Raw genomic sequence first — 22,454 nt, 5'->3', positions numbered from 1 at the left:
CCGGAGTAATAGTGTTAGAAAACAATCGTATCTTATCCACCGCCGTTACGACTATGCCAGCGAATAGTTCATCCGTTACCTATGAAACATGCTTCCATAACTTAACTTACCATTACAACATGGAAGAGGAGCGACTAATCCAGAGACTATTCCCGCAACTTCCCAACTGCTTTACACTGGACACCTTTAAAGGGCTACTACGGCAGAGACCTGGATCAAATTAACGGCTCTCTCGCTAGACTGAAAACCAACTACCGAGCCAAAACCTGGCTGGAGATTGGATAGATAACTATGCACATTGCGGGATATATCGCCATTGCAGTTGTAATAGCCATAATTCTTTCTAAACGCGGTATTTTCAAAATCTTTTGTACCTCTCACGCCCCTCTCCTATTAGGGAAGATATACGACGAAATAATTCGTATATGGGTTTTCTGCGTTGGAACGCCGATCAAACGAATTACGATTTAGGCTCAACGACAGTGACTAGTTGCATTAGTTATTAGTTATAAATTTTGGAGGACTACGTTCGCTTTGAGGAGAGGGATGTAACGATTACTCACCGCGTATTAACGGACATTCCATTTCCCCCTACCACTCTACAACTTCATAATGCATAATCAATCGATTCGCAATACAGGTGTTTAATTCGGTTCGGACTAAATTGATCGTAGTTCGTTATTCTCTTTATGCTTCTCGTCGCCGTGTAACTTCGCATGTTGTAAACGTTCCTAATATCTGCAACTTTTATTCCAAACAACAAAATGTAGGTTTGTGCACTATTTCTTCGTACATGTTAACCTGTTAAGCGCGAAGTTTAGCTTCAAAAATTCCTTGCGAGCTACGCTGGTAAAATCAAACAATGACGAGTATGCACGTCGAACGCAGGACAAAAGCAAAACGAGGAAGGATTACATTTTTGTTCGATAAAAAATTAACAATTCATTGAATTTGATGAAAAAGGTATCGTTATTAAAAAGTTGAAAATTGGCAAAAAATAAAATTCATAAGCAAGACAAATTTAAGAAATTCAGTTGATTTCAATGTATTTTACAAAGCAAGGTACACAAAGTGGCATTTCACATCTTCAGACACATCTTCGAAGTGGATTTGCTTTTGCTGACGCAGCTGACACGAAGTTCTACAAGCTGGTATAAAGCACAAAACAACTCGGACAATAGGCGATATACGCATCAAGGAGAATAATCAAATAATCAAACCTTTTTGTATAAAATACACGATAGATTTACTGCAAGTATAAAGGAAACACTAAATATCATTTATATTACTTTTTATTAAAATGTTGAGTTCCTACCGTAAATGGTAACCTTTTATCTTACACGAGTAGTATACGCGTCAATCGCTCCGAAATAAAGTTTTGGATTGACGTGTCTACACTGATTAAAATCTTTTTTCACGCGAAGCCCAGGGACGACAGTCAGGGACTTGCAACGGTGTCTCCATCACGCGTCACGCAGTTCGGCTCGTGTTCAGAGAAGTGTCTTTCCTGTCCCTCAAGACACGTCCTGCGGCGTTCCGTGATCGTACGACTCCAATCCAGATCGCGGTCTCTCGGACAGCCCCGGTCCCATCCAGAGCTGTTTGCGGCCCTACGCAGTAGGGACCGAGTGACGTCATTACATGTCCTTTCTTCATGTCTCTACCGTACTCTAGCAAGTTGCTTGGCTCACAAGTCTAACCACACCACAAGAGCCAGCGTCTATGTGTTTACAGTTACTATGCCAACGCCAATCGACGTTACTCCACGGTTTGTCCACTGCTACTCCATAACTCTCTACCATGTCATAACACGTCCCTACGTAGGGACCGTCTGGCAACTCCGACTCTATCCGAGCTACCCGCGATTACAACAGGTCGCAGGCATTGGAAGGAGAGAGACAACCGCCGACTGCGGCCAATGGAATATAAATCTATCTCAAAGTTAATCCACGGCGAAGTAAAAAGTGTCAAAAATATTTTTCCGAATAATCTCGAAAACTGAATATATTATATGTACAAGTAAAATTACTTCAAATCATAACAACGTACTTGAAATGGATCAGGTCCTGATCCATGTAATTACTAAAATTTCGCAATCAAAGTCGTTTCCAGTAAGATACGCTAACTAATCTACAACATATGCATACGCGACGATTCATTTCTATCATTAAGAATTCAATTTACAAAATATAAAATGATTTTTCTGGTCCATAAATGAAGTACGCACTATTATACATTCACGTTTTAATCTGCGTTCCATTTTATTACTTTTTGACATGAAGTATTAGCGAAATCGGATATTATGGATGTCGTGAATATGTAATTATATCAGATAACAGAAGCAAAGTCGATGAAGTAGATACTTTTGAAGCGGACGCAAGTATTACGATAGAGAAAATCTCCCTAACAATTTTTTATGTATATAACCTTCAACTAATTTTTTGACATATGTACGTCTTAAAGACTAAATGGATAATACACCTTTCTGTTCTTATAATTATACATTCGTCTGTAATTTATTTAATCATATGTAAATGGAAGTTATTTAAAAAATTAGAACAAATATTTATCAACTTGTACGTTAGTAAATTCATAAATATATGTAAACCAAATAAGACATTTAATTACATATACATGTTATAAATATTCCGTGTTGCATACCACATGCGCCTGAAATCAAATGCATAGAACAGAACACAACTTGACCGTAACACGACGCACGGTTTTGTATTCATGCTTCTGGATATTGCATTTTAATCGATTATAATTATTTTCAACGAATTAACTTGATGCACACCGATGACTACCCGCATATAGCTCTTTATTTCAACATCGTACCTTAATAATTATTCTAACATATTCAATAATTATAAATGCATGCATCTAAAGTATTCAATATTAAATAACATTAAAAGTGTAAAATATGAAATTAAATAAATTTATATTCGTTTGAATAATGAATGATACGAATAATGTCTGGGACAAATTAACGAGAAAAAAGAGAATAGTGGTGAAGGATTCACACGTGGAAATTTGAAATTTTAATTTATAAATCTGAGGTGATTCGGTGTAGGACGTGTAGGGTGCCAAAGAAATACTCGGCGGCGTTCAACAGTACATTTATTAACAATTCTCGTTTTCGATTCTTTACGTACAACTCACGATTTCAACTGACGATTCTCATTTCTCGGTTACAACTCAACTGTTTTCTTGATCCGTGTTGGAATACAACGATATTAATCTCATACAGATGAGGTAATCGATCGAACGAATTCTTCCCTTCGTTCCCCAGCGATATCCCCACTGGCGTGCGTTCATTAGATGTATCGCGGCGGCTGGCGCGTGTATGCTCTTCCGAGAATTCGGCGGAAAAAGCGTAAGGATATGAATGGAACATTGGGCACGTCGATGTCGCGCTTTGACGGCGTAGCGCTTTGTATCGCGAAGCCGCTGGAAGGTTCCGTGGCATGTACCGCCACACAGCATCTACACAGGTCGCACTCATTACTGCATAGAAAGTGGGGTTTAAAATCTTTTCAGGGGCCATGGGTCACTAAGTCAGTCAGTCTGAGAATAACCAGCCAACTGTCAACATTCCACAACACTCACTTATATTTCCTGTAATTTTTGTTTAATAAATATCACATAATATTATTTCAACATAAACATTGTGTCTTCCACAAATTATTAATCTTAATTTCGAGATTAAATTCTAACAATCCGATTCGTTTCTTTTTGTCGCCCCTCAATATCCCCACTATGCACGCGTTCGTTAGGTGTCCGCGACTGTAGCCACGTACGCGTTCTTCCAAATATTCGGTGAAAGGACCGTAGGGATATCGATGGCTCATTAGGCCTGTCGGCACTTACGTTTCGGTGATATACTTGTACCGACGAAACCGTTGGAAAGTTTTGTTGTCTAGTGCCGTTACGTATCTAATGGAATACTTGGGCACATTACGAATTCACACGTTGAATACTTGCTTCCCATTTCCTGAAGTTTCAAATATCTTAATAAGTTATATCTACACTGTTTCGCCAACTAATCCATTTAACGTATTCAATATATATGTCGGAGAAGCGTCAGGAGTAGGGTTGTGGACGTTTGATAAATCTTCATTGGAATTGGCCATCGTTGGGTTATAACGAAGGTACGGTCTGTTAATACAAGTATGGATACTACCGACTCGACAATCAACCGCGGCGGTTAGACACTCGCGATATTAGTGATGTTGGTCTTAGGTTCAATAACGAATCCGCGGTCAACGGGATGATAGATGTACGTGCTCACAAAAATCTAAGTCGGACTCTTTACGAAAACGTGGAATACCCACCGAGCGCACAGACACTAAGTAACTCGCTAATATGACCTCACGAGAGAATGACTCTCCGTCGCGATAATGCTGCAGAGGAAAACTATGATGGGGTGTGTCTGAGGACACGAAATCATCGGATTCGTCGAGGATAGCCTTCGTTCAGAAGGTGAGGGAATTTGGCGTTGCTGCTAATTGATCAATCTCCATATTGGTGGTTAGAAAAAGATGCTGGCCGCCCTCGAGGGATAGTTGCTAGTGGGAGACGCCGTTCGTTGAAAAATAGGTCTCTCCTATCTTCCCGTAGCTGGGATAAAGACTATTTGTTTGAAGGACTTTAGTCAACTAATCCTAAGATTTATGACGGGCCCTCAGGCTAGCTGAAACCGTTGGAATGTTTACTGTCGCGTGCCGCCACAAATATTTCTTTTAAGGAGAGCTATAGAATTACTCCATTACCTTTGTTAGACAAAGCGTTCATCCCGTGACCGCGGCTACGTTCGGCGACTGGCTGTCGCCTCGAGCCCAAGCTCATTATCACAACTCGCGAACAATTACAATCGGATTGAATAACTACAATTGTTTAATTACAGCTATAGTAGACTCTAGATTACAATGTTGCTAGATTATCCAAAATTCCAAAGGCTCCGGTGTTCTTTCATCTCCGACATATATTATTTAATTCGTTTAGCGATTAAATCCAGAATTTAGATACTCAATCCAACTTTTCTTATACAAAGATATATTTTAAATGTTTTAAATAAATATTTGAATTTTAACAAATTAGATAAATTTTTTATTTTTTATATATGTTATATAAAAATGAAACTCCTTCGATGTTTAACATTCTTAATTTAATATAAGGACAGTAAAATGCTTCATATAATTATTTAACGATGTAACGACATTACATACGTAACGATTTTTAATATTGTGTAGCTAAGTTGTTATAAACGTAACTTTAAGAAAAATGAAGAAAAAAACTGTAAACGGAAGCCTTAATTTAAATTAATTCACATTTTACATAGTGAACATTATAACCGATATAAAAAGCCATCTCGCCTTGGCTGAGAAGCAATGTGGCTCCTTACGTAGCTCGTTGTACGGTTTTATGCCGACGTTTCTCAACATTGTGTTCCTCTGTCTAGTTTGGGTACTAAACGTAAAGCGAGCCAGACCAGTACAACCGATCCTGGTATGTGTAGCGCACATGCTGCACGTGTTACATGCGCTCGCATAAGCAAGCGCGGTGAGTTGGCTGGTTCATTCGGACCGTCTACAAGTAAGATAAAATCTCCCAGAAGCCACATTAGCTCGTTCCGCTCTCGTACAAGTACGTTGCCAATAAACGTTTACAACAACACGAAATTCGAGGATACGCTAACCCTTGGTAACTATCGACTTAAGCTTCATCGGGCCTTCGTTAGGGGGTATTGTTACATCTCCGAATTACAATTAAACCGCCAGTACCATCTAGTCATTTGACGTCTAACTTTATACGATGACATTTTAAATTCCAGGTAGATGCTAACATTTTCGTTAAGTACCTTCTTATTACGTTTAAGATCCCGCTTATACAAATAGCGAGAGCTTCTATAATTGTAGAAATGTATTCTGTATTCTTTTTTATTTGTTTCTTCTCATTACATTGTAGAAACATATAGATACATGCCCTGTATTTTTTATAGGAATGTTCTGATATCGTTAACGATTTTTTTACCGTTGACACGATTTGTGCCACAGTTGCGATGTTTAGACTCTGTTGACGATTTGGACTGAGGACATAGAAAAGTCGCTTCTTTCTTCACCAAACACAGCTGTCTTACGAATCAGACATTTCGAAGGTCTCCACCGACGTTATATACTGGCGTCGATTGTTCGGACTCGAAGGAAACTTCGATGATTTCTGGAATCATTTCACCTCCGCTGCAGAAGGGATGGATTCCTGGGAGAGAGTCGTGAAATCTTTGATAGGTTGTTTGGTTTGTAAAGAAGCAGGCCGATAGTTGACGCAACTTGGAGTAAAATTCAGATATAATCGGTTCGGTAAACTTTGTTACAGTTTAAAGTTGAACGAGTCTCGCTCGGTAGACTCAATTATCACAATGTTCTCAATAACGTCGGACATTAAGCGATCCTTCAGTAGTGCACGATACAAGGTCAGAAGAAATTGTTAAAGAAAGTGTCGAGCCGAGCTGCCTTCTGGCCCCAACAAATATCACATGTACGCGCGTTTGTGTTCTTCTCTCCTCTCCACTCCTCCTGTTATACACCTAGCCGATTTTAAGCAAGTGATTTACTAGCGAGAGTAATGAGTGTTCCGACTGATGAACTGTCAATGACACGAAGGAGCGTTCCTCCGAGCGAGAATTTTTCGAATGCTGAGATGATACGAACGAATACTTATATCAACTATACTGGGTTAAATGATGGGATCCTTTGTTTACGGTTGAAAAGCTCGAGCAAGACTCGACTGATCGATTCGATCGCACAAAATGATACTCTTTGCTCCTCCAGCCGTGAGATGCGTATTCTTGTGTGTGTCTGAGCGTAGACTCTAACGAGACTGTTTTCGCCGATTGCTGAGAAATGCTTACGAAGCTCTTGATGAGACTGTCTTGCTAGAGTGGGATGAGCGTTCAACAAGGTTCAAGCACAAGTTCCAAACGGTACGCGTGCTTATTGGCTTTCAGCGCAAGTTCCAAAGGTACGCGTACTTATTGGCTTTCAGCGCACGCAAGAAAAATCCAATCAGCATGCTCCTTAGCATTACTCACGCACTTCCGTGCGCCTCAAGAGCGTCCTTGGTGAAAAGGGGCTAAGCGATGTGCGGGCAAACACGAGGCTTCCAATCAATTAGGTAAGGGTCGCGGAAATTGCTGTGGGTGGCTCTTGATTACGCGTCGCTAATGACCCTTCAGAAGTCACTGTGTTTATGACACGCTCAGCGACTGAGAACAGCATCAATGCTGAAACGCATTTTTACAAATACTGAAAGAAATCGTCCTGAATGCTAATTTTACAGCTCAAAAATAGCTTCTTGTCTGCGAAAGCGTGTCATAAACTTACCTACGAAAATCTTCACGTCTCCTGTTGCTGAAGGCGGAACAAATACTTTATTGCATGTGTGTGAATATCTAATATATTTATTTAGGATTCTGTACTCTCTTTCTAAATTGTGAGCAAATCTTCAAAGTCTGTCGAAGTATCGATATATCAGATATTTATGTATATATGTAACGTGGTGAAATATTCAAAGGAAAGAAGTTAGTCCAAATATGATGGTATTGTGGTGCCACGTGTTATCGTACATGGTCAAGTTTATTTGCGCGCTTAATGTCAGAATTGTTCTACAGGTGGTTGAGGCCGGTGTATGTTTAGTTGACCTACGCTATTTCTTCTTTTTCCTCTACACCTTGTTTCTGGAGAATTTGTGTCTTTCTCCCAAGATGTGCGGACTATGGGGAGCTTTTTATTGCACTTTTTACTGCACTGCTCGTTCGATTGATCGCTCAGTGCCAAGTTGGGTCAAACAGAGCCCCGCATTTACATGATTAGGGCTCACTTAATCCTCATTTTACGTTTGTTTGTGTGTGCCACAGTTCTTTCTTGTCTTTCTTAAAATTTCGAAATGATTGATATTTTGAAAATAGGAGGTTATATTTTTTTTCTGTATTTTTCTAAAAGATAAAAAGACGGATTCAACGGTGCTAATATAATTATTTTAATAGTGTTATTAATTCCCCAACTATCCAATCTGAGAATCTTTAAATCTAAAAGTTATTAAAATTGCATATTAATTCGTGTACTTGTATTTGGATGTTAAAACTTCTTCTTAAAATATTCTCCATTTTCATAATTCTCCATTGTAGCGTGTTGAACAAAATAATATTCTTATTGTTGGCTCTGCTATATTATTCTCAACAAAATATGAGAAGAAACAAATACATACCATGGTTCTACAAGGTGTTCCGCATAACGTGGGCATCCGACTAGGTGCTGATACCACATACAAGAACAAGTCGAATATATGAAGTAAAGCTTTTTAGCTTAAGGTTCCGTTTTGAAAAAAATACAGTTTGAACATGTTCGTTTGGCAATTGGCTTAATACACGCGTATGATAAATTTTCAATTTTATTTTTCTCTGAAACAAAGCGTTGTGTGAAAAAATTGTATTCCATATTTTTTTGTTAACTACGACTTAATTAAAAATTGATTGTAATAATAATTTGTTAACAAATTACTTGAAATATGTTATCATGATATATATTCTGTGGAATTGACAAAACATATCTTTATGACTTTATAAATCGATATGAGTAACAATAAATTTAAATTTGACGAATCAAAAAATTAAATATTTTAATTCTTATTTTATTATTCTAAAACAAAGTAGTCTACAAATATTTTTAACACTTCTACCTTACGTGTCACACGTTATTAAAGTATACCATTGATCTATGAATGTTTATGAAAATGTGAGTCAATTCATGTTTCGTAGAGTGTCACGTGCGTATATACGTTCGTTAAAAATATAAATTGGTACAAATCATTAGAAATACAATGTTCCAACTTGGTATTTTTCTTCGAAGAATGAGAATTCCAAATATTTTATTCACATTTGTATTACTACATAATTATAGTTATATACTAATATATAATACGCGAGATATTGAACAGAAATAATAGAACCTTTCATTTGCAGTCACACAGCCATGTTATGTTTGTCTGACCAAATATGTATTGTTCATGTGCAGAAATTACTGACGTCAAACTAATATTTCTATGCTGTTGTGATTCATTAGGTAATTAATTGCTTAGTCGAATCAGTTTGCCAAAGCCAACCATTGGAATAAGTAATTAGTTTTGTTGATTAAGAGCAAATTTAATTCGTATATTTACTCATTTTTGCACCATGTTACTGTTTTTATTCACAATATAAAACTGTTATTCTATCGCATTGTTATTGCTACAATGTGGTTTCGTCATTTCGTTTTGTTCATATTCATTTGAATAGTGAGAATTTTCAGAGATAAATACAGACATATAAACAATAACACAGATTACAGCAATAAAAATTGAATATCATGGGATTTATGGAAACGAAAGAAATGTTTTTCGCATGCAAAATTATATTATTGTATATATGGTAACTTTTATGTTATCATAAATATGACTGTTCTAGAAATATGAACTCTGTCTTTATTTCTGTCACGACATATGTACAGTGTTTATTTGTGTATTAACTATTCCGATAAATAAAAAGATTTATTACATGATTTTACAAAATTTGTTGAAATTGATTAAGAAGTCACTTTCAAGAAATAATATTTACATAATTGTAAATTGAACCCTATGTTTAACAATATTAGGCATTCTTAAGTATTTGTTATTGTAAATTACTATTATGCTTCGCCAAGTGTGATTGGCGATTTCTGGAACACAGCGTCCATCGATGTCTTCAATGAAAGAACTTAAGTTTAATAACCTAACTTATCGACGAAATAAATCCCTGGCCTCCGGGTAGCGTGTTAGGAAGTTTCTGCGGTAATTCTTTTAAAAGCAATTAACGAGTGACCTGTTCGCGAATTATTGTATTGTATTATATATTATGTGACATCATGATATCATAAGGAATACAAGTCACTATAATTTCTTCGTACTATTTCACTGATTGAGTGTGCAAATTTGACTTTACAATGAACAAAGTCAAACGTGACAATGACGAAATTGTATGTGGCAAAACTGGATACCTCAATGTTACACAGTGTGTCAAGAAAGTGTTTGTCATCTTATGGCTTTGGGAGGTAATTCTACACCTTCGGATTTGCGAAGATCTGTTGAAAAAGAGGATCACAAGATTGACCTCGAGCATTCTATTGCACGTATTGCGTGTTTGTGCGCGTATTTATCCATCGATGTATTGCAAAGAACAGTCTGTCGAGTAGGGGTTTCACACGAAGCAGTGGGAAAAATAATACGCGAAGGAGGTGTACGTCATAAGGTTCGTCGTGTGCGAAATTATGTCGTTTGACGAATATTCGGTGGTTGGCCGCTAAAAAAAGTTAGAACGCAATCCTTGGAAATATCTTGTTCACGGATGAGAGCGATTCTTCCGGTAGCAATATTCTCGATCGTCAGACTGCCGAGATTTAGGCGTGTGAAAGTTATCACATTATGATACAGAGATGCAAGCAGGCTCAAGCAAGTTTGATTTATTCCACAGCTCGCTTTAACGTGTAGATAAAATCAATTTGAAAATGGAGTAGATATTATATGTTAGCGAGCAGCCAGTTAACTACACTGACTTTATTTCGTATCGCATCTGACTTTAAAAATGAACATAAAATGTAAATAAACGGTTTTTCATACAAAAATGCATACTTGTCACGACGCATCGTGAGTAGCAGAGTAACGCATACGTTCGTATATTAGAGCATGAGCGCATTAATGAATAACGATGAATATCTCAAAACATAAACTGCCGCCTATAAGAAGAAATGCATCAGTTAACTGCCTGGAAAGTAATTGTAGCGATTCTGTTCGATTTATTAAGTAATTCTTAATGGTTTTCATAAATTATGTGTATGCAATTAATGCGTTACCATTTCCTGAATTTTGCAATAACTGTAGTCAATTATATAAAATTACAAGAAATGAGACTTTGAACGTGTAAAGTAGCGCGACAACTTTATACAGAATAATACCACTCGTTACGTACGCATCTTCCATAAAGTGGCAACGCGATGCTTAGTCTAATGTAGCTGTCGGATAGGGTTGACCATGATCCATCCCAACATACTGTACTAGGTCATAAGATCATAGCAAGCCTCGCTACCTAAAAGTATGCAATTTTAGAATACGTATGTAAGAAACTGAACGTCCAATCTTCTTGGGTAGTTTTAATTGAATGTCGGAACGTAACTCTGTCAGTCAGTGAAATCGGGTTAATTTCCCTTTTGGAGCAATTATGCTTTATAGCCTGACAGTTGCAGGACTGTGTTCGAGTCGCATTCGAGCGTAGTATCCAATCAATGTATTCGTCACCTCGAACGTATCTAAACGAATTTGCTCGCTCGAGTCTTATTAAATCTAATCGTTCGACAGATCGAGTCCCTCATTTATAATTTAATTAAGATTGTTCCAAGCTGCTTTCTATAGGTATATCTTTATCATATTAAAATATACTTTATAATACTTTATATACTTTAAATATAAGTAGTTTGAGAAGGTTTGCTCGTGCCTAGCATTCCGTTGCAAAAGACACTTTACGATTATTCCGTAATTGCCTTCGTCATTCGAGCTGTAGTATTTGACAGCAAATTGCAAGACCGACACGTTTCCTAAAATGTCGCGTCGGTTCTTCCAGCCCTTTTCTTCGATAACTCTCGATACAGTCGGTTCGTTCACGAAAGTTTACTCGTTACTTTACTAACCACGCGTCAGTTATGCCCTTCTTTGATTCCCGTTTGTCCAATGCTAACTAAAATTCCATCCAATAACTCAAGTCCACGCTTGTGCTTTTGACCGATGTTTCGATTCTCCTAGCTGTAACATAAAAAGTAGGTGTGGAAACCGTAAAATTTGACCTCCAGCGTGATTTTCTAAGTCAACATTTTTTGATTCAACATATCCCTCTCATCACAAGGAACAAAAGTCTCACAGGAACCACGGGTCGCAAACGATCCCTTCTCCCGGAAAAGTACTAAAATGTTAATAATTTTCAAATTGAGTTTGTTCACAATGCGTTTACATTCTGCATTCAGATGCAGGAAAATGGCACCTACTGTTGCACGCAGGTACCTTAAATTCACTATTATATATCCCGTATCTTTCTTTCTTTCTTTCTTTCTAAACAGCCCCAAACTCGAGTCTCTACGAGTTTCTCACTAAGATTACGTATCGATTTTGAAGGATAAAAACCGCATTCGATCGGACGTTGTAACTGTTTAACGAACGCAATCTGTTTGATCGAACTGTAGATTTCTTCTCTCAAAGCAAAATATTCAACGCCATCAAATTTCACGAGCAACGAGGCCGCGCGTTAGGAGCAGGTCTGTATCCTATCCAAACTTTTCGTTCAATAACTGGCTGAAATTGTCGGCGACTTTGTCAACATTCACAAAATAAATACAGCGACGCCTCTGCCGTCGCATAATTTCACGTAATTCGATTAGGAGACGCGAGCTCAAAAATCGCAAATATGTTGCACTTTTTATCGATGTAGGCAAAAACATAGGAACAGTAATACAATTTTTAACGATACCTGTCCATACGTTTATGGTGGATCGTCCTTAGTCAAATCTTTCATCCATCGCATCTGGATTTCTGTAAGTTCAAATCCTGGCATTTTGTCGATCGAGAATGCTACAACTTGGGAAACTGCTTTCATTCATAAATAACACACGCTCGAAAAAGTGTGAGTTGCGCTGTAAGTTACGTAGCGTTCAATGGTGAAAACTTTGTCGAGTAACACAGTCATTTGGTTGGAGTGCTTGAACGCGGCGAATTTTGTAAAGTCGTAAGCTTTTCTCTCGAGTTATTTGTCACACCGTCATGTGATTGATTCTCACTCGACCAGTTTATGCAAGCCCAGTAATGGATAAGCACGAGCAAGAGCGATAATTAATCTGTTCTTCTCCTTTCCGCCTGTTAATGCAGGGTAGATCTGCATTCAGATGTCGTAGTATTAATTCTTGATCACCAAGCGGTTAACATAATCTTCTGCATGCAGAGATTTGCGAATATTCCTGTAATCTGTATTTCTCGTTGTTCCACAAATAGTAAGCTACCTTCTCGTTAAATGCGAACGTAATTGTAAACTGTAAAACTGCGAATGAAGCTAGTGCGAGAATTATTAACACTTTGACTTCTTTCCGGGAGCAGAGACCATGCGCTACCGGTGATTCTTTTGAGAATTTTGTTCCTCGTGACAAGTAGAATACGTTGCAATAAAAAATTTGAGCTTGAAAATCATGTTCGAGGTAAACTTTACACGTTTCTTTTACAAATCTCCTGTATCGTCGTACACAGTGTTCAAAAATTATATATCATGACTACCGTATCTGAATTTTAAAGTTCATCTTGAACTTGAATGTTGTTGTCAAATTTTTTGCCGGCATCGTACTCTACTCGTAACAAGAACCAAACTTGTCAAAGGAACTACGGCTCGCAACTCAACTATTCTTTTAGAAAGTAATGTCAAGGTTTCATTGGCTCTTACACTGACATTATTTACAATTATAGCAATCCACGATATGCTTACATATCGCGGTCAAATAGAATGTAAATAACGTGACATTAACATTATTAACAATAAATTAGTCTTAATACGTGAGACAGTAAATTCTGAATAGAATGAAAGCAATCAACTTCATGGTTTCGAGTTGCACAATGCAAATAGAGGTCACAGGGTCGGAAAACTTCAGTTTAAGGTCTGCTGCGAAAAAGTAGGCTCCAAAATTTAGGAAACGTTGAACTATTACGAAAAGCTAAGAAAAGTTGAACAACGAAAGTCATCGAAGAGAACACGAGTTGATTTGGTGCGCAGTTACCTCCGAAGTACATGTTGATTGAACCTTTTTGTATTCGATAAAATCCAATTAATATGCATCTTCCCTGGGCCATCCGAGTTTGGGGATTGCTGAACTCTCGGTCGAGTCAAGCACGATTCGATCGTCGTAAGAATTGCTTTAGTCTTTGCGTGGAATAGACAGAATCGCTCGAACTACATACGTCAGGAGCTCGTTAATATGCCCGTAGCAGTCACGAAACCTCATCAGACACGGCCACAGCTACATGACTACAGCTATCTTTATCGGATCCAGTTCCAGGTCGGACAGGGTCCCTCTGCAAGTCCCAAGTATCGTACAGCAGGCAGACTTCGGAGCGGTTACTCTTGCGTCTGGCAACTTCCGCCAGAGCTGATGACGTCGACCCATACAGATATACCCATGGAGGAAGCATATCGTTTGCGGTCGACAATCCTTATGGATCGTCTAACCAACATTTGGCCACAGGTCGCTGCTCCCACGAGACCGACGTTAAGCAGTCGGGAATCGGATCCCGATTCTGGTCCCCGTGGAACCAATCAAAGTCATTGGTGGGACTAGTGACACCACGAGTCGAGATCCGTGCAATCTCTGTCACTGGCAATAACTTTCTCGCGGTCGCATAAACAGGTCTCGACACTCGCTAGGGAGAGCCGTCCGAGAATCGAATCCTGAAAAATCAACATGGAATGCCTCTGTCTCTGTTTAAGAAATGCATAGTATCAGATACTATGTATATCATGTCTATGTATATCTATACACTCTTCCTGCGTTCCATGTTGATTTTTCAAGACTCAATTTTCAAACGATTCCTTCTCTGTTTTCCGTATAAGAGTATCCAGATCTGTTTATACGACCGTGGACTCGCGTAAGCAGGGATTAGCCACGGTATTAACCGTAGCCTTTACTCCGTAGTTTGCTTCCGTGAGATGAACACAACCAAAGGAACTGGCGCAAGCGAGACACAGCCGCAAAAATGCGGACTGTGCTTCGGCAGTCCCTCCAACCCCTGCGGGAATCTCGATGAATTATAGGAAAGAGTTGAAGAACAAAGGTATGCGATCCCTCAAGAAGTATGCACAAATTTGATTAAAAGTATGCCAAAACGAACTGCAGCCGTTTTAAGTACAAACAAGTTACGTACGAAATATTGGTATTTATATTAATACTATTCATTCCTTACTATTACGATAATATTATAATAAAATATTAATATTTATATTGCCTCTTTTTCGCGAGGTACCAAACGCGCCAAAGCATATCTTTCTAAATAGCGAACCAAAATTATCATTTTCTACAAAAAGCATTACACTAGTCAATTTTTCTCCTTACTATATGTGTATATGTTATACAGGGTGGTTGGTAACTGGTGGTACAAGCGGAAAGGGGGTGATTCTACGCGAAAAAAGAAGTCAAAAATATAGAATAACAATTTTTTTTTAATTTTTTTTTTATTTTTTCCATCGAAACAACGATCTACAGTGAGATCCGTTATAACGTACCGCACGCGTACCGAGCGAAAATTCAAAGTCGATTTTCTCGAAAACAAAGCCTCAAACGAAAAATTTTTATTCTATATTTTCGACTTCTTTTTTCGCGTAGAATCACCCCCTTTCCGCTTGTACCACCAGTCACCAACCACCCTGTATATATACAAGTACATATAAACATATATAAGTGTGTATATACGTACATACATTTTTTATTATTCGCATTACACACTTCTGGTCGTTTGCATTTATTCCCAAACATTTCTGAACTTTTCGTACGCAAGTCATGCACCCTAATGATTTCATGATATAATAGATCACTCGCCACAGATATAACGTCATGACGATAAAAGTATATAATCTCGTTTAAGAAAACATTCGTGATTTTGTAATGCCGGAAAATATAATTTCGAGATAAATTTCCCGCTTGTCATCGTATTTTTCTAATTAAATAATGTTTTCTTCTGACACTTTTCCGAATAACAATAAGTGAAATATTTGAGGTGTTCAAGGTGCTAGGTGGATCACCGCGTATATGATTGAATATTCACTAAAATTATACTTGCTCCTTCTCGATGGAGATATTAATATCGTTTCACCGTGAGAATAATTAGCTTTTAATGCTTCTTTGATGGGACAGAAATCTGTTGATCGCAAGAACTTTAATTACGATAGTTACGTTACGATGGTAGTATCATTGGTTTGAACAGTTTAATCAAAAATTAATTTTAGTTCTCGGGCAACTTGATATTAAGAGAAGTTTAATGTTTGAATTTCATTGAAAATTAAACATCGAATTCGAGATGTCGGTACCAAGAGCTAATCAGCTAAGTATTTAATCGTGGCAAGCATATTTAATAATGTTGGCACTTTTAGAGAAATTGATTGGTCCTTGTTCCCTATCGAAAGTTCACGCGTTAACGTACATCCAAGCACAAATCATCGATGTATGATTATAGATAATAAGTTTAACGGCTGATTCGCAGCCCATTTGTGAAGGATAAAACGTTGCTACAGCAAAATATTGCATCGCATTAACGTTCTCGTTACGAGTAAAGATAAAAGCAGGTCTTGATATTGGTGTGTCCACCTTCGCCACCTATCCGTTGTTAAACCGGCGTATATTAGTGTGCTCGTTACGTACGTTTTAAGCGGCTTTATTAAAATTACGATTCTGTGTTACTAACAAGTTAACATTTTTTACGTCACTATTGTCCTATCGCAACCGGAAGCGTATAACAGTCTTAGGACTTTCGTTTATTTCGTAACAGCATAGTCGAAACCTGCATTAATGCTTTTAAAAAAAAATAACCATCAGCTGCGACGAGAACGAAGGATGTTATAAAATGACTATTTTCGGCATCGCTTGGAATTGAAAAATTTACACAACACCCATAAGCGTGTCTTCCAAAAAACAAAAAGTGTCATTACCACCTTCCCGAAAAACGATAAAAAACTTGCTAAAAATAAATCTAAATACGTGAATACCATCATTTGTTACGAAATTCGGTTCTAAAATCGAGTGACTAGAAAATGGGCGATTTTTTCGGTTGTTCTTTGTTTCGTCATTACGAGATTCTAAAAACATAGTAGCTATTTTGCGTTTTTCGTATATCGCATGTATTTTGCTTAAGTGCATATTTCTTGCATAAATACATAGATTCTGAATATGTATATATTTAGTTGACAATTTATTAAGCGAGGATAAGCGAGAAAGATTAAGTAATCTGTTATTTTACAGTAAAACTCCATTTATCCGACACTGCCGTGTTGGATAACTGGATCAGTCGGATAATAGGAGTCTACTAGTTCTCCCATCCTTCCTTGTTTATCATTCCCATAATCGGAGTTAATTTTCATATAACTGAACTTAACTAAGCTGAAATTTGTAAATGCTAAGGTAAAATCCTTACAGCCTGAATTCGGATAATAAGAGCTCAGAAACGTATCTGATAAATGTCATCAATTCGGATAAATAAAGTTCTACTCTGGTACAATTATCTATCGGTAATTTCATCGAGCAGCATCGCTCCTACTTTCCGTGCCGCTTCAATTACTTCATCTTTGTTTTGTACCGTGTTCTCCTGGTTAGCGAATTGTCTTACAGTTCGGTATTATACCGCAAGAGATTTGAATAATTTAGTTACACGAGCCATTCGATAGTGTTAGTAGTGAAACACTCACGACTGAGAATTTAAATATTGAGAAGATGCCCAAGTCAGAAGATTGCAAACGTGTAACGGTGTCTAACTGAATTACTGCACTGGCAAATAATTGTATTACTGCGCAGGGAGAAGACGCTTATTGCAAAGTGTGTGACAAGCAGATTGCACGAGATAGAAAATTGCAAATGAAACAACACCGTGATACAGGTGTGCGCAGGAAAAATGTTACACAGCGTGATAAACGTACTGCTATTACTTTAAACAACGATCCAAAATATGAGGCGAGTTCGTCGAGAAGAAAAAATAATTTTGCCTTGGAAACGTCTCAATAGTAAAGCGTTCGGAAAAATATTGGTCACAATTATATCTGAATGTTTGTGGATGAAATGAAACCGGTCAGTCTATCGCAAATTCGATTGTAGGGGAGCTTTGTAAAAATGAGAAAATGCAGTCTCGTTTGTTGACCTGAATACAATTATCCGAAACGAATTATGCAAGTACTGCACGTTCTTTAAATTCGTTTTCCAATTTCCGAAAAAAAGATGTTACTGCCTGGTACGGATACCGCAAAACATGTGTTAAAAGTTGAAATATGTTGGTAGAATAGCAGAGGAGGCCCGACTATAATCACCGGCAGCGCATAAGTCGATATTAAGCACGAAAAAGGTTTTTTAAAACTTCCTTTACGCGCAAAAAGCTATAATCGATAATTGAAAAAAAACTACTGCAACGTACTATAGTTTAAATTGCAACACAAATCTCGTTGCATATATTTTGCATACATTTTGCATGTATTTTGCATATTTCGATATATTACATCCGTATAAAGGTCCGCTGTCTACCGATGAGTTTGTTTGTATCAATCATGGACGACTGAATAGACATAATATGCATTATTGGCATACTGAAAATCCGAAATAGCTTCGTCAAGCCGTACATCAGCGCCCACAAAGCGTAAATATACGATATGGTACCTTTGGTGATCGTATTATTCGACCATTTTTTATCGATGTCACTTCGAGTGATGAACAATGTGTAAGTTTTTTCAGCTATCAGCGAGTCGATCTATTAGAGAACATTTCTACACCATGAAGATATCGAACGTAGTTTCAACATGACGGATATTCGGCTCCAAATGTATCAGTAGATCGTCAAACCCGATAATTCCTGCAACGTCGGATCGGTCGTAGCGCAGATATTCAAGAGCCTGTTCCGACTTTACTAGATCTTACGCGTTTCTTTCTTTGGAAACGCTGGAAATACGAAGGAACGTATTAAAACTGCACGTGCTAATACCAGTGAGAAAGTTACAAAAAAAGTCAGAAAATCGTTTAATTCGAGCACATGCTAAAGTAAATTTTCCTCCGTTAATCTTTTCATCATAGTTATTTCGGTATTTCCAGCAATTGTCCTACTTTTGTGAATTTTTCGTACTCAAGATCACGTGAAAGTCACTTTAGGTCGTTGAAGGTTGGAAAATACGTAGTTGCATGTAAAAAATCTGTCACGAGACAAACTTTTGCATATAACATTTGCTTCTTTCAGTCAGATATTGTTTTCCACTGATATTTAAGATGCTCAAGTTAAGCAGGACACCCTACATATTAATGAAACGAAATTTGTAATAATAGAATTCAGAATTGTAGCACCATTTTGGATTAATTCAAGCTAAGTACGCACACGCTTGAATCAGAGAAACTGAAGGTCCGACTTATATCAATTGCTAGAATTAAAAGTGCAATAAATTCTTAGTATACACAGATTATTTATATCATGAATTCTATGAAACAGTTCCACGTATTTTCTAATAATAGAATTCTGCAAACTCTATTAACTAGCAGATGATTTATTAATTCTGCATTTTTTAACATCATTTGTATTTATTGACAAAAATATATTGCTCTAACTATTATTATCTGTTACTTTGAAGCATTGGTCATACCTATTACATCAGTTCTGGTAATTAATGATATTGTGGTTAAATAGAAAAGCTTTTATTCTAGCATAAACAAAAGTATCATACAAAGTAAGAAAGGTATTGCACTGCAAGCATAAAAGTATTGAATTTATCAAATGCACTGCATAAAAGGTAAGGAAAAGCGGAATAAATGTACTATTTCTCCTTTTCTATGTATGTCTTTCCTTGTCCAACTGGATCGACTAATCGTATGAAAAATACAAAGTGCCGTTTAAAACATTCAATAGTCGCCTTAATAAGCATTTCAAAAAATATAAGGTATTGAACTCGTTCGACGAACCTCCTTAAATATTTTACGATAAATTTCACTTGAAACATTTTTTAATAAAATCAATAGATAACGGGTTATTTTAGGTGATATCTTATACTGACTCGGTCTGTATTTCTACCGATAATCTTAAAAAATAATATTTAAATATATTAATTTAAAAATATTGTTACGTGGCTATTGTCTAATGAAAGGCAGAAACCGTCTGCGGCACAGGAAATTGTATTTCTAAACTACTAAGGATCGCTATTGGAATTTATCAAAATATCGGGCGTCATTAATCTAAATTCAGAGAAATTCTACGCTCTGGGATTTTTATGTAACCGGTATCTATGGACCGGCACGGGTATTACCGCGGATTTCGTCAATGGTGCAACCTTCCCCTATAAATCTCCGAACCATCCACTCGTGCCAGAATGAATCTAGACTATATTCAAACGAAGTTCAGTGGAAGAGAGCACCTGAATATATCAGCACATACCGCGCGCTGATACGCACACATGTAACTATGTGCTCCAAGTGTGAGCTAGAACATCAAGCATTTCGCTGGAAATGAATTTAACGAACTCAATGAAAATTAAGTGGTCGCCTAAAAAGATAAACGAGCGGAAACTTTTGCAGACATTAAACAGTAAAGCGACCAATCTGCACGTACAACATTTACACTGCAATATGTCATAAACGAACATCACAGAAAGTCTACATAATTTCGTCTATTGCATAACTGATTACAAACTTTGTTATCGCACAGATGTATACTTTTTGATTTATTCAAAATTATTTCTTCGTAGGATAGAATATGATGCAGAGTGCTACTAACAGTTTGTCTCGGATAAATATTTTCCAAATAATATTGGACGTTATTCGATAAATTTTCATTGAAATAATTGTTCAAATAAAGGGGCATTTGTTATTGGAGAATTCAAATAAAAAATAGATTATTTATTATTTAGACAAGTCTAAATACATCACTTAAAATTATGAAATTAATTTTATTTTTCATTCATCATTTATCGGTAGTTGGACAAATGTATTTTTACCCAAACATATCGGTTTAATCACAAAACATTACTGTGAATTACAATTTATAATTTTGTGCGTCAAAATCAAATAGGCTTTCGGGCAACTTGCTAGATAAACGAATAGATAAGGCAAAACTAAAAGTTATTTGTTCATACGTTGTCATTTGTTTTCCAATCAAATCCAAATAAAAAATAAAATTTCGCTTGCAAATAAGAAATAGAAAATAAATAATTTTTGATATCGTTTAAATGACTTTTATTTAAATACGAAATTTAATTCCCATTCACAAACAAAATATTATTTTAACTTGTTTTTTATTATCTAAGAGGTACGGAAAATTTTGCCCAATACTGTTTACAAATATGCAATATATTTATAATTTCAAAAATATTAATGAAACGACTTTATATAATGCAAAAGGTTCAATTTTTACTCACCACTGATATTAGCTAGCGTTGGCACCTTGAATGGCTCAAATTTATGGTTTCATCGTTAACCTGAAAAACGACAGTGTTAGTAACGATGCAATAAATGTAATTGATTTAAAAGTCAAGTGATTTAGTAATAAATATTTAGTATTACATTTCGTACAACTGCATTTTAAATATTTTAAACTAGATAATCTCTATCAAATAAAATATCTCACAGTCAGAAATCCGTTGAAACGTGGCAGTGGTAAGCGTATAAATAAAAAAGCTAATCTCACATAGGCCAATTTGGACTTAAACGAATGTAAACTATATCGTAATACGATTATAATGCATTAAAAGTAAAAGATTCTCAAAATATTGTAACGAGTTGACGCTTTCTTCCAAGTTAGCAGATTAATATTAATTAATAATATTAATTAATAATATTAATATACGTTTAACAGCTTTGTCTTTTTCAGGAATGAATTAAGTCTAGCGGTTTCTCGAAAAACGTACGTTGCGTATTTTTATCTATTCTACAACTAATTATGTACATTAATTTCCAAAACTACGACTTGATCTTTTATAATGAATGTGTGTGCATTTTCATTGACAAGTTTACGATATTGTATTAAAAAAGGCTCTGTACCAATACTTTTGTGTATAACTGAAAAAATAAAACCGTGGGTACCATTAGGTTACGTGCGGAAGTCATGTGACTCAATTTTTAAATAATTACATACTAATAATTAGAATCACATGTCATATTAATATGCTAAGAAATAATTCTCTGTCTCCTGATTAATATCACGTTATTTACTTTCTATCTGACTGCGAAATATAAACATATTATAAATAACATCGGTGCAAGAGCCAATGGAACTTTAACGTCGTTTCTTTTTCAATTTTAACACCGTGACGAGTACAATACAGTTGAATTTCATGGTGATGGTGAATTTTGGTGCTACTTCTTTTAATAAATCTTCACCGTCCCGGAGCTATAGAATCACGCTGTGGTGATCCTGACACCTACTTTCGTACACTCTGTACATTGTACATACGAGTCATGTTACTTCTACATAGAATGCTAATTTAACCTTAGAGAGGTAGAATTATGTATTTCGGTCAGGTAGAATTACTTGTGCACCACATTATTGCTTCTTGTGGCAATATCGCCGTATTGTTCCTATGAAATTGTCTAATTTATATCTTCCTGTCGTGCGATATTGCTCAGAGAACATGGCAATGAACAGCA

The 22,454-nt window shown here is 36.6% G+C and overlaps 1 protein-coding gene across 1 annotated transcript in view; it reads right to left on the bottom strand.

Annotated features, from left to right (window-relative positions):
* LOC126875174 (lachesin-like) overlaps nucleotides 1-22,454 on the bottom strand; it is a 549,607-nt gene that overhangs the window by 393,343 nt on the left and 133,810 nt on the right. Inside the window, exon 3 of the mRNA XM_050637912.1 lies at nucleotides 21,227-21,286. The gene's annotated coding sequence lies outside the window, so the exon portion shown is untranslated. The remainder of the gene's footprint in view (nucleotides 1-21,226; nucleotides 21,287-22,454) is intronic.

Source organism: Bombus huntii, chromosome 17 (genome assembly GCF_024542735.1).
Source record: "Bombus huntii isolate Logan2020A chromosome 17, iyBomHunt1.1, whole genome shotgun sequence".
Lineage (NCBI taxonomy): Eukaryota > Metazoa > Arthropoda > Insecta > Hymenoptera > Apidae > Bombus > Bombus huntii.
The sequence above is the reverse complement of the archived record's forward strand: the minus strand, read 5'-3'. Positions and strand labels throughout refer to the sequence as shown.